Source organism: Gossypium arboreum, chromosome 11 (assembly GCF_025698485.1).
Source record: "Gossypium arboreum isolate Shixiya-1 chromosome 11, ASM2569848v2, whole genome shotgun sequence".
Taxonomy (NCBI): Eukaryota; Viridiplantae; Streptophyta; class Magnoliopsida; order Malvales; family Malvaceae; genus Gossypium; species Gossypium arboreum.
In genome coordinates, this window is record NC_069080.1 from 123,140,955 (window position 1) to 123,152,111 (window position 11,157).

General features: G+C 33.4%; 1 pseudogene; it reads left to right on the forward strand.

Annotated features, from left to right (window-relative positions):
* The first annotated feature begins 3,872 nt into the window (after positions 1-3,872).
* On the forward strand, positions 3,873-10,402 carry LOC108478686 (ABC transporter C family member 3-like; annotated as a pseudogene).
* The last annotated feature ends 755 nt before the right edge of the window (positions 10,403-11,157 follow it).

Below are 11,157 nucleotides of genomic sequence, written 5' to 3' on the forward strand. Positions count from 1 at the left end.
TTTTTTTTAGAGAAGTCTTCTAAGTGTTTGAACCTCTCAATAGGTCGGTATTGTCCTTAAATCGAGTTAGGGTTTTGTCTCTCAATTTTGCAAAGAACTCAAGTCGACGATGAGGTTCATAGAACGAGAGCACCTCATCGAATCATACAGTTGATCAAATAAGTAGCATATGTGTCCTTAAATGTCATATAAGGGGTAAGGGTTCAAACCGTGCAACGTTCACATCCCCTTCATAGGATTTCACCGTGCAATATTTTTTTAGATTTTATAAATATTTTTCTGAATTTTTTACATATTTATTTCTATTTTTTATATTTTTAATGTTTATATACATTTAATAGAAGAAATTTTTTTTATTTCCTTACTTTCCCTTCCTTGACTAAAAAAATTCTATCAAGAACAAAGCAAAAGATAATTATTTTCTTTACTTCTCTTTCCTTTCCCCTCGTTATTACTTCAATCTACTGGTAAAAAAATTGTGATATAGCAAAACTTTGTACATAAACTCTCGAGTTCAGTGGTTTTTATCTTTTTATTTAAGGTTTAAATGTAAAACCGACCTTTAAATTATAATATTTTTTCACTTAGATATTTAAAAGTTTTTTTGTCAAAAAGATACCTTTAAATTATAATACATTCTTATCTAAATGCCATACATTTTTTTAATAAATGAGATAAAAATTGATAATTTAAATACTATTTTTGAGAAAAATAAATAAATATTTAACTAAAAAACAGTACAATTTAATGAAAAATTTTGTTATTAATATTTAAAATTGCATATTGATGAATGAACATCTTGGCATGAACGAGAATGGATTTTAGAATTTGTTCATGTTGTATGATGGTGCCTTGAGGCATATTGGTTAAAAGTAGGAATGTGATATGTTTTGCCATGTTGTGCATTTTGAATAGGTTTAAAGATGGGTTAAGTGTATACTTTTGTCATAATTAGAAATTTGGTTTTGTAGCTTGTATAATAAGGTAACTATTGGAACACACGAGCTAACACACAGCCGTGTGTTTTTTTTTATAATTTGGGAGGTTCTCGGTTGACACGACCTCAACTTGTTACATGGTCTGGTCACACGCCTGTGTGGTATTGTAGAGACGGTCATTTGATTTTCACAAGATCTCAGTCTCTCACAAGGCCCAGCCACACAACTGTGTGAATGTTTGTAAGCTTTTGCATTTAGGTCCACACGGCTTAGTGAGATACATGGCCGTGTGACCCTTGTTTTGCATGTTTGCCTTTTATCTTTTAAAAAGATTACAATTTAATCTTTGTTTATTATTGGGTCAACTCTAGAGCTTATGTAAGCTCATATAAGACCCAGGAAAAGTTTCAAATGGTATTACATTATTGAAATGATTAAAGTTAATGAATGGTTTGATTCGAATTAATAGTGTAATATGATGTGATGAAATGCAACTTAATTGAATAAATATTAATATTTATAGATGATGATGGATAAAAAAATTAAATTACCTACGAATGGTCATGGTAAGTTAGTATGTGCGTATATTGAAGATTGGAACTTATATGAATATAAGCATGTTATAGTGTATTGGACAGTGTTAGAATATAAAATTTGATAATGAAATTTTACATGAGTTGCAATTGTGAGAGATTATGCATAGCGAATTATGATCCGGAAGGTTAGTATAAAATTTGAGACGAATTAATGAACTCGATTTGGAATATAGTATGCTACAATGTTAAATTCTTGAACTAGTTTATGGAACTTATTTTAATGAAAGTAAGCAATAAATGATGTTCTTGGTAGTATGCTTTCCATAGGTGTAACTATTGAGTGTTTTCATTAACTTATTCATGTTGATATTGAATTTTTAAAAATACCACTAAGTTGATTACTCAGCGTACGATTTATTTTCTGTGCGCAGGTTAGGATATATTAAAGATCTTGAATTTCGATTTCAGCGTCCAGAGAAAATCCCGAACTCAGTAATGTTGATGTATTTACGTTTTTAAATAGTTTGGCATGTACCTATCTAATTAAGTCACTGTTAATATATCTTTATGTTTATATGAACTTGAGTATCAAATTAGTATTTATTGAATTTAATTAATAGTGTTATTATATGCTCATAAGTAAGTTATTTGAAATGTGATGAGTATTCGTATCTAAATTAATTGTAGTTGCCCTGGCAACAAATGTGACACAGTGTAGCTCAGACTTGACGATTGGGTCGAGTATGGGGTGTTACACAAATAGTACAAAAACTCAAATTATATTTTAATATTTACTTTATAATTTGACTAAAAAAAATTAATAACTAACCTAACACGAAACACTATAAAATATGTACTAGTTAGTATTAAGGGTTTTTTACCTAGATAATATAAAAAAATTATGAAAATGGGGTATGTTGTAGATTATTTATGAGAATGATATACAGTACAATATTTTAATCTAAAAAGGTGACCTAAATGTTAGTCCATTTATTTTAATTCATCATAATTTGATTTTGTATATTTTCAAATTTAAAAAGTCGGTCAAATTATTTAACAATGAATTGTTGAGTTGATGATTTTATTAATTCTTTGTATATGATTTTGATAAACGAGTTGATCTTGTAGTATGTAATTTGATGATCAAATTTAATGATATTAAATAATTTTGACTAACTTTTAAATTTGAAAACATACTAAAATTAAATTATAATAAATTAAAATATATAGACTAATTTTTAATTTTTATAAAATAGAAGTATGAAATTTAAAATTATACTACAACCAAACAAAAAGTTAGCACATATGGTGTCACCTTTTTTAGATTAAAATTTTATTTTTGAAAAAAATATTTTATTTAAATATGATTTTTTATAGGTAATATCACCTTACACGTTAAGGACATTTAATTTTGTTGTAAAAATTATATTATTCTCATAAATAATTTATAAAATGCCTATAATTAGTTTTTTTATTAAAGACAATTTTCCAGTGTAAGCCGATTTTTTTATTCATGTGTTTACCCCTTGGAAGAAAAGTGTCTGACTACAAAATCCCAAGTTTTGCATTGCATGGTGTGCTGAGTTTCTGACGACCATGTGTTTGTGCTTTTTTGTTTTTTTTTTTGTTTTTTTAAAGATAAGAAGAGGGTAATTCTTTAACAGCAAAATAATTAGAATGATTTAAATTCTAATCATACTTACAGCTATAAACACTATGATCATCGGACCAGTCCGAGATTTAATCTTTTCTATTCTTTGATCACACTTGACCAAGTAATATATAATGTGAATACAAGTCAGCAATATAAACAATTTGATAAAAATATTTTTAATACATTTCATATCATATCCGAATCAATATTTATTATTTAAAGTCATCGCTACACCACAAATGAATCTTAATGGCATAATATTAATAATTTGAGAATCCAATACTTATTTAAGATATAGGGATCAATTTAAAAGTTAAGCAATAATTTAGGAATGTTAGTTGAAATTAAGTCCTTCGTCCCTTGCTCTTGCTAATTTAGTATTTTGTTATTTGTGGAAAACTCACACTAAAGTAAAAAAAGACTTCGATGATTAATGCTATATTTTATGTTTTCAGAGTCAAAAATCACGTCAAAAGACTTCGATGATTAATGCTATATTTTATGTTTTCAGAGTCAAAAATCACGTCTTCCCCCGAAGGCCCCTCCAACTACCTTTTTGTATGTCTTTTTCTGAGTTTCAGTGCGTTTCCCTTCTGCTCTCTTCGCTTCCAGTCTTGCTCTCCACGCATTTCTCTTCTCCAAGTATTTTTCTTGTCTTTCTTTTTTAGTCCCATTTATATATAAACACAAAGCCAGAAGCCTTCAAACCACTTCAAACTTTTTGCTTGACAATCATCTTTACTAATGAGTTCAGCTACTAGTTTTGATTTTCTACTAAAACCCATTTTTCTTCATGGGTTTTCTGCTTCATTACACTTAGTTTTGTTGCTTTTATTGTTAATCTTGTGGGTGGTGAGCAGGGTTAAAAAAGTTAGTAGGGAAGGTTCAAAGGAAAGACAGGTTTTATGGTATAAGCGAACATTAGCTTGTTGTTTTGTTGTTTCAGTTTCTAATGTTGTTTTGTGTTTGTTAAGTTGTTTTTATTCGTATACAAATGGTTGGTCTGAGGATAAGACGGTGAGTCTTATTGATTATGCATTGAAAACACTCGCTTGGGGTGCAGCATGTGTTTACTTACATTGTCAATTCTCCAATCCTGGTGAACAAAAGAGATTCCCTGTTGTGTTGAGAATATGGTGGGGTTTTTACTTTTCAATTTCATGTTATTGTCTTGTTATAGACATTGTTCTCTTCAAAAAACATGTTTCTTTCCCAAGCCAGTATTTAGTATCTGATGTCTTGTCTGTTGTTACTGGTTTGTTTCTATGCATTGTTGGGTTCTTTGTAAGAAGAAGATACCCTCCTTGAGGAACCCCTTTTAAATGGAGATTCTAGTGTTAGTAATGGTGTAGAGTTGAGGAAGGAAAAAGGAGGTGATACTGAAACCCCATATTCAAATGCTGGTATTTTCAGCATTCTTACATTTTCTTGGATGGGGCCTCTCATTGCTGCTGGCAATAAGAAACCATTAGACCTTGAGGACGTTCCTCAGCTAGATAACCATGATAGTGTTATTGGGGCTTTTCCAAAATTTAAAAACAGGCTTGAATCAGCTGATAGTGAGGGGAATGGTTTTACCTCACTTCAGCTGGTCAAGGCACTGTTCTTTTCAACTTGGAAAGATATTCTTTGGACAGCTTTGTTTGCATTTACGTACACGGTGGCTTCATATATCGGTCCATACCTCATCGACACTTTTGTTCAGTATCTGAATGGGCAAAGGGAATTTAAGGCTGAGGGGTATCTTCTAGTTGCTGCTTTCTTTGTTGCCAAGCTAGTGGAGTGCTTGTCCGAGAGGCGCTGGTTCTTTAAGTTGCAACAAGTTGGACTTAGGCAGAGGGCTGTATTGGTAGCAATGATATATAACAAGGGGTTAACCCTTTCATGCCAGTCGAAGCAGAGCCATACCAGTGGGGAGATCATCAATTTCATGACTGTTGATGCAGAAAGGGTGGGTGCCTTTTGTTGGTACATGCATGATCCATGGATGGTGGTTCTGCAAGTTGCTTTGGCCTTGTTGATCTTGTATAAGAACCTGGGGCTAGGATCCATTGTCACTTTCATTGCTACTGTACTTGTTATGTTGGCAAATATACCTTTGGGGAAAATGTTGCAGAAGTTTCAGGATAAGTTAATGGAATCAAAAGATACAAGGATGAAGGCAACATCTGAAATTTTGAGGAATATGAGGATTCTTAAACTGCAGGGGTGGGAAATGAAGTTCCTCTCCAAGATTGTCGGGCTCAGGAGTGTCGAGGAAGGATGGTTAAAACGATTTGTTTATACAAATGCCATGACTGCTTTCGTTTTCTTTGTTGCACCATCCTTCGTGTCTGCAGCCACTTTTGGTGCATGTAGGTTCCTAGGAGTCCCACTTGAGTCAGGGAAGATCCTATCTGCACTTGCAACATTCAGGATTCTTCAGGAGCCAATCTACAACCTTCCTGACACGATCTCAATGATAGCTCAAACAAAGGTGTCACTTGATCGAATTGCTGCCTTCCTCCGGCTCGATGACTTGCAGCCTGGTGCTATAGAGAAGCTACCCAGTGGTAGTTCCGATACAGCGATCGTGATTGCTGATGGGAACTTCTCTTGGGATATGTCATCCCCTACTGCAACACTAAAAGATATAAACTTGAAAGTTTCCCATGGCATGAGTGTTGCTGTTTGTGGTACGGTCGGCTCTGGCAAGTCAAGTTTACTTTCCTGTCTTTTGGGAGAGTTCCCAAAGATATCAGGAACTCTTAAGTTGTGTGGTACAACAGCCTATGTTGCTCAGTCACCTTGGATACAAAGTGGCAAGATTGTAGACAACATATTGTTCGGTAAGGAAATGGACAGAGACAAGTATGACGAAGTGCTTTAAGCTTGTACCCTCAAGAAGGATCTTGAAATTCTCTCTTTCGGTGATCAGACAGTTATAGGCGAGAGGGGAATCAATCTGAGTGGTGGACAAAAGCAAAGAATACAGATTGCTTGTGCTCTATACCAAGATGCCGATATCTATCCGTTTGATGATCCTTTCAGCGCAGTGGATGCTCATACCGGATCTCATTTATTTAAGGTAATATCTTCCTATGATCATATGGCATGTATTTTAAGAGTTCCTATAGTTAATTTAGTTGAAATAGTTATGTCTGAGCTCTGAGTATCTTGTTTAATCTTTTGAATGGCAGGAGGTTTTACTAAAGAATTTGAGATCAAAAACAGTGATTTATGTCACTCATCAAGTTGAGTTTTTACCAGCTGCTGACTTAATTTTGGTGAGCTATTATTTACATTATTTTCAGTATTTTCATCATATGTCTTAGATTCAAGAAATAATTTATTAACTGGATTCAACTTGTATTTACATATTTGCTAGGTGATGAAAGATGGGAGGATTGTTCAAGCTGGAAAGTATAATGATATTCTCAATTCAGGTACTGATTTTATGGAACTTGTGGGTGCATATAAGAAAGCTTTGTCGGCCCTTGATACTGTTGAAGCGAGTTCAGTTTTGGAACGAACTACCAGTGAAGGAGAATGTGATATAGGTACTACTAATGGGAAAGTGCAGAAAGAAGAAAACCAAGGTAACGAAAGCGGTAAAGTAGATGATGTCGGACCAAAAGGACAGCTTGTTCAAGAAGAACGGGAGAAAGGACAAGTCGGGTTTTCGGTCTACTGGAAGTACATCACAACAGCATATGGAGGAGCTCTTGTGCCTTTAATATTGCTTTCTCAGGTTCTCTTTGAGATTTTTCAAATAGGCAGCAACTATTTGATGACTTGGGGATCACCAATGTCAGCAGAGATAAAGCCTCCTGTTGGGAGCTTTACACTAATCATGGTCTATTTGGCTTTGGCCATTGCAAGTGCCATTTGTGTCTTTGCCAGATCCGTGCTTCTTGGTACAGCTGGATATAAAACAGCCACTCTTCTCTTTAAAAAGATGCATCTTTGCATTTTCCGCGCTCCTATGTCTTTCTTTGATTCTACACCGAGTGGAAGAATCCTCAACAGAGTAAGCATCTAATGTTTTTCCTGTATGGATACAAAAGATTCAATTTATCTTCATGTTTGATGGCCTTTTTCCCCTAGTTTGTAATGTATTGTAAACTTTTTTGCTGCCTCTTATAGGCTTCTACAGATCAAAGTGAAGTAGATATGGACATCGCGCACCAAGTCGCCACATTTTCTTTCTCAGTTATCCAGCCATTTGGAATCATTGCAGTCATGTCTCAAGTTTCTTGTCAGATCTTTATCATTTTCATTCCAGTGATTGCTACCTGCATTTGGTATCAGGTAACTCTTGCCGAATTGTGGCTATGCAATGCATGAAATCATGAACTTCTTACAATGCAGCAACATATCGAAAATCTCAAATTTTCTACTTTGTAAAACTCATTTAATCATTGCCTTATTGCTGAACAAAGGAATGCTCGTAAACTTGTAATCTCGCAGCAATATTACATATCTTCTGCACGAGAACTTTCGCGGCTGGTTGGAGTATGCCAAGCTCCAGTAATACAGAATTTTGCTGAAACAATTTTTGGAGCAACAACTATAAGGAGCTTTGATCAAGAAACAAGGTTCCAAGACACAAACATGGCACTGACCGACTCGTATTCTCGTCCAAAATTTTATGTCGTTGGTGCAATGGAATGGCTGAGCTTCCGCCTTGACTTATTGTCTTCTGTTACTTTTGCCTTCTCTTTATTCATTTTAATCTCTTTACCGGAGGGAGTTATTGATCCTGGAAAGTAAATGCAGATTCATATTGGCACCTTTGTTGACTACTAGATAACAAATGTTCTAGGAGAATGATTTGATGCATTTTTCGTTCGTTTAGCTATTGCCGGGTTAGCTGTGACGTTTGGACTCAATCTAAATATATTGCAAGCTTGGGTGGTATGGACTATGTGCAATATGGAGAATAAAATTATATCTGTTGAGAGAATACTTCAATACTGTAGTATTCCTAGTGAGCCTGCCCTTGTGGTGGAAACGAATCGCCCAGACCATTGTTGGCCGTACCACGGAGAAGTTCATATTCGTGATCTGCAGGTAAGGCAGTGTGCCAGTGTTGTGGTGTTCTATGATTCTGTTTCCAATGCATTTGCCGTGTTACAGGCCAATTTTGAGCCCTTTACAAAAACCCAAACCTCATTTTACAAAACCCAATTACTTAAATACTAACCCAAACCCGGTTGACCCATTAAACCCACTAATCCCTAAAACCCAACAGCCCAATTACCCCTAACCCTAATCAGCTTTAACCCGAGACCCTGGCTCCCACTTGCCTCTGCCTTCTGACACCAGCTTCTGCAGCACCGCCCCGGTCATGTCCTCCACCCACCGAACCTGCAAGCAATAGATAAAGATAGGACAGAAAATATAGAAAATCAAGTTGAAAGGCTATAAAAGACATAAAAAAAAAAAAAACAAATAGGGAGTTCGACAAGTTCAAACAAAAATGAAAAAACATTCTATTTTGAGAGCAAAAACAACAATCCAATCAGTGTCCAAGTAAAAAGAATATCACAAAACCCAATCCAATACCAGAGATTGAAGAACCGAAAATATAAAAGCATAAGGTGATCTCTTTTTTTTTCTTATTTTAGATTCGTTTTCTAGGCTTATTTTCCACATATATATACTAAAACATATAAAATATAAAAAATATTTAAAAAATATTTAAAAGGTATATATATTTATATCTAGTATTTTTAAAAATTATTTTATTTTAATATTATTATATTATGTTTACTTTTTTTTGAATTTTTATATTATTATTATTATTATTGTTACTTATTATTATTACTTTTATGTATATATTATTTATACTATATTTAATTTTATTATTATTATTATTATATTTACTATTGTTATTTATAAATATTAGTGTATATTTTTATTATATATGTATATATATATACTCTTTATGTATGGTATTTTTTAACATTATTATGTTTACTATTTTATTTATACCATACTCTTTATGTATGGTATTTTTTTTCTCTGGATTTTGACGTAGACTTAAAATCGGTCTTCTTTTTGTTTTAAAAATAAATTCATTAGGTGTCCGATCACACCTATAAAAGGATCGGTGGCGACTCTTTTTTTTATTTATTCAAATCAAACTTCAGTTTTCAAATTTTCACTAAATTGCCACAATTAGCGACCAAGCCAAGCTAAAATATTTACGTCGCTATAGGCCATATTAAATCAACAATGATGGTCTCGATGTAGGTACGGTATGCTCCACACATGCCACTCGTGTTGCGAGGCCTGACCTGCAAATTTCCTGGAGGGTTGAAAACGGGTATTGTAGGGAGAACAGGCAGTGGTAAATCAACTCTCATACAGACACTTTTCCGGATCGTTGAACCTGCAGCAGGGCAGATCATAATCGATGGTGTAAACATCTCATCGATCGGGTTGCATGATTTGCGTTCACGACTCAGCATCATCCCTCAAGAGCGTACCATGTTCGAAGGGACTATACGAAGCAACTTGGACCCTCTTGAAGAATACACAGATGAACAGATTTGGGAGGTAGGTTCATTTTAGTAAAACACTGTCTTTTATGATCTGTAATCCAAGTCTAACATCCATAATTATTGTGTTTTAAAGGCATTGGATAAATGCCAACTCGGGGATGGAGTTCGAAACAAGGCCGGCCGGCTCGATTCTTCAGGTTCGATCCTTCTATATTATAACACAAATGAATTTGTCTTCTTTTGCATAAGTTATACTTTGTATGATCATTGTTGTGCAGTTAGTGAGAATGGAGAGAATTGGAGCATGGGGCAAAGGCAGTTGGTGTGCCTTGGGCGTGTTCTATTGAAGAAAAGTAAGATCTTAGTGCTCGACGAAGCGACCGCATCGGTGGATACCGCCACCGACAACCTAATACAGACGACGTTAAGGGAGCACTTCTCCGATTGTACGGTCATAACAATCACTCACCGAATAACTTCGGTTCTGGATAGCGACATGGTTCTGCTTCTAAGTCATGGTTAGTAGTACAGTATGCTATGCTCGTTAAGATGGATTCTTTGAAGTTCATTTCATTTGAATAGAAAAAAAAACATTTGTTTTTGCAGGAGCTATAGAAGAATATGATAGTCCATCAAGTTTGCTGGAAAACAAGTCTTCATCATTTGCACAGCTTGTAGCAGAGTACACTGTGAGATCAAATTCTAGTTTTTGATAGAAACTGGATTGAATTAGATGATGAAAATTCCCGAGTGTTAATAATTAGTAATGTTTTATGTTACTAGAAATATTCGTATCTGTGTTCCATACTTGTATCAAACACGTGTATGAAGATATAACTTTCAAAATCTTCTAAATTTAAAGAGAAATTTATAAAAAGTAACATTACTCGTGTTAAATGCATATCTATACTTGATATTCACATCTAAATTTGAATAAATTTAAATGTTCAATAAATTCAAATGATTATCATTTTCTTTACTTTTCTTTTCTTTTCTCTCGTTTTATCCCAATCTAAACATAAAGTTAATATGATAGATAAAAAGATTGTGATATAGTAAAACTTTGTACATAAATTCTCGAGTTTAGTGGTTTTTATTTTTTATTAATATTTAAATGTAAAACTTATGTTTAAATTATAATACTTTTTCCACTTAAATATTTGAAGTTTTTTGTCAAAAGTAATACTAAAACTATTAATTTCGTCTCATTTTACCCCCAAAACACAATACTAATAAATAAGAACATGACATGTAGTACATTCTTATCTAAAGGTCATACATTTTTTTAAGTAAACGAGATAAAAATTGATAATTTAAATACTATTTTTGAGAAAAATAAATAAATATTTAACTAAAAAACAGTACAATTTAATGGTAAAATTTATTATTAACACTTAAAATTGCGTCTATCATGTTATCATTTATTTGTGATTTCTAATTGGATTATCAAATCACTATATCACTTACTTTATCATGCATATATCTATTTGAATATTTATTTAATTCAATCACACGAATTATTTAAAATTTTCTAATTAATT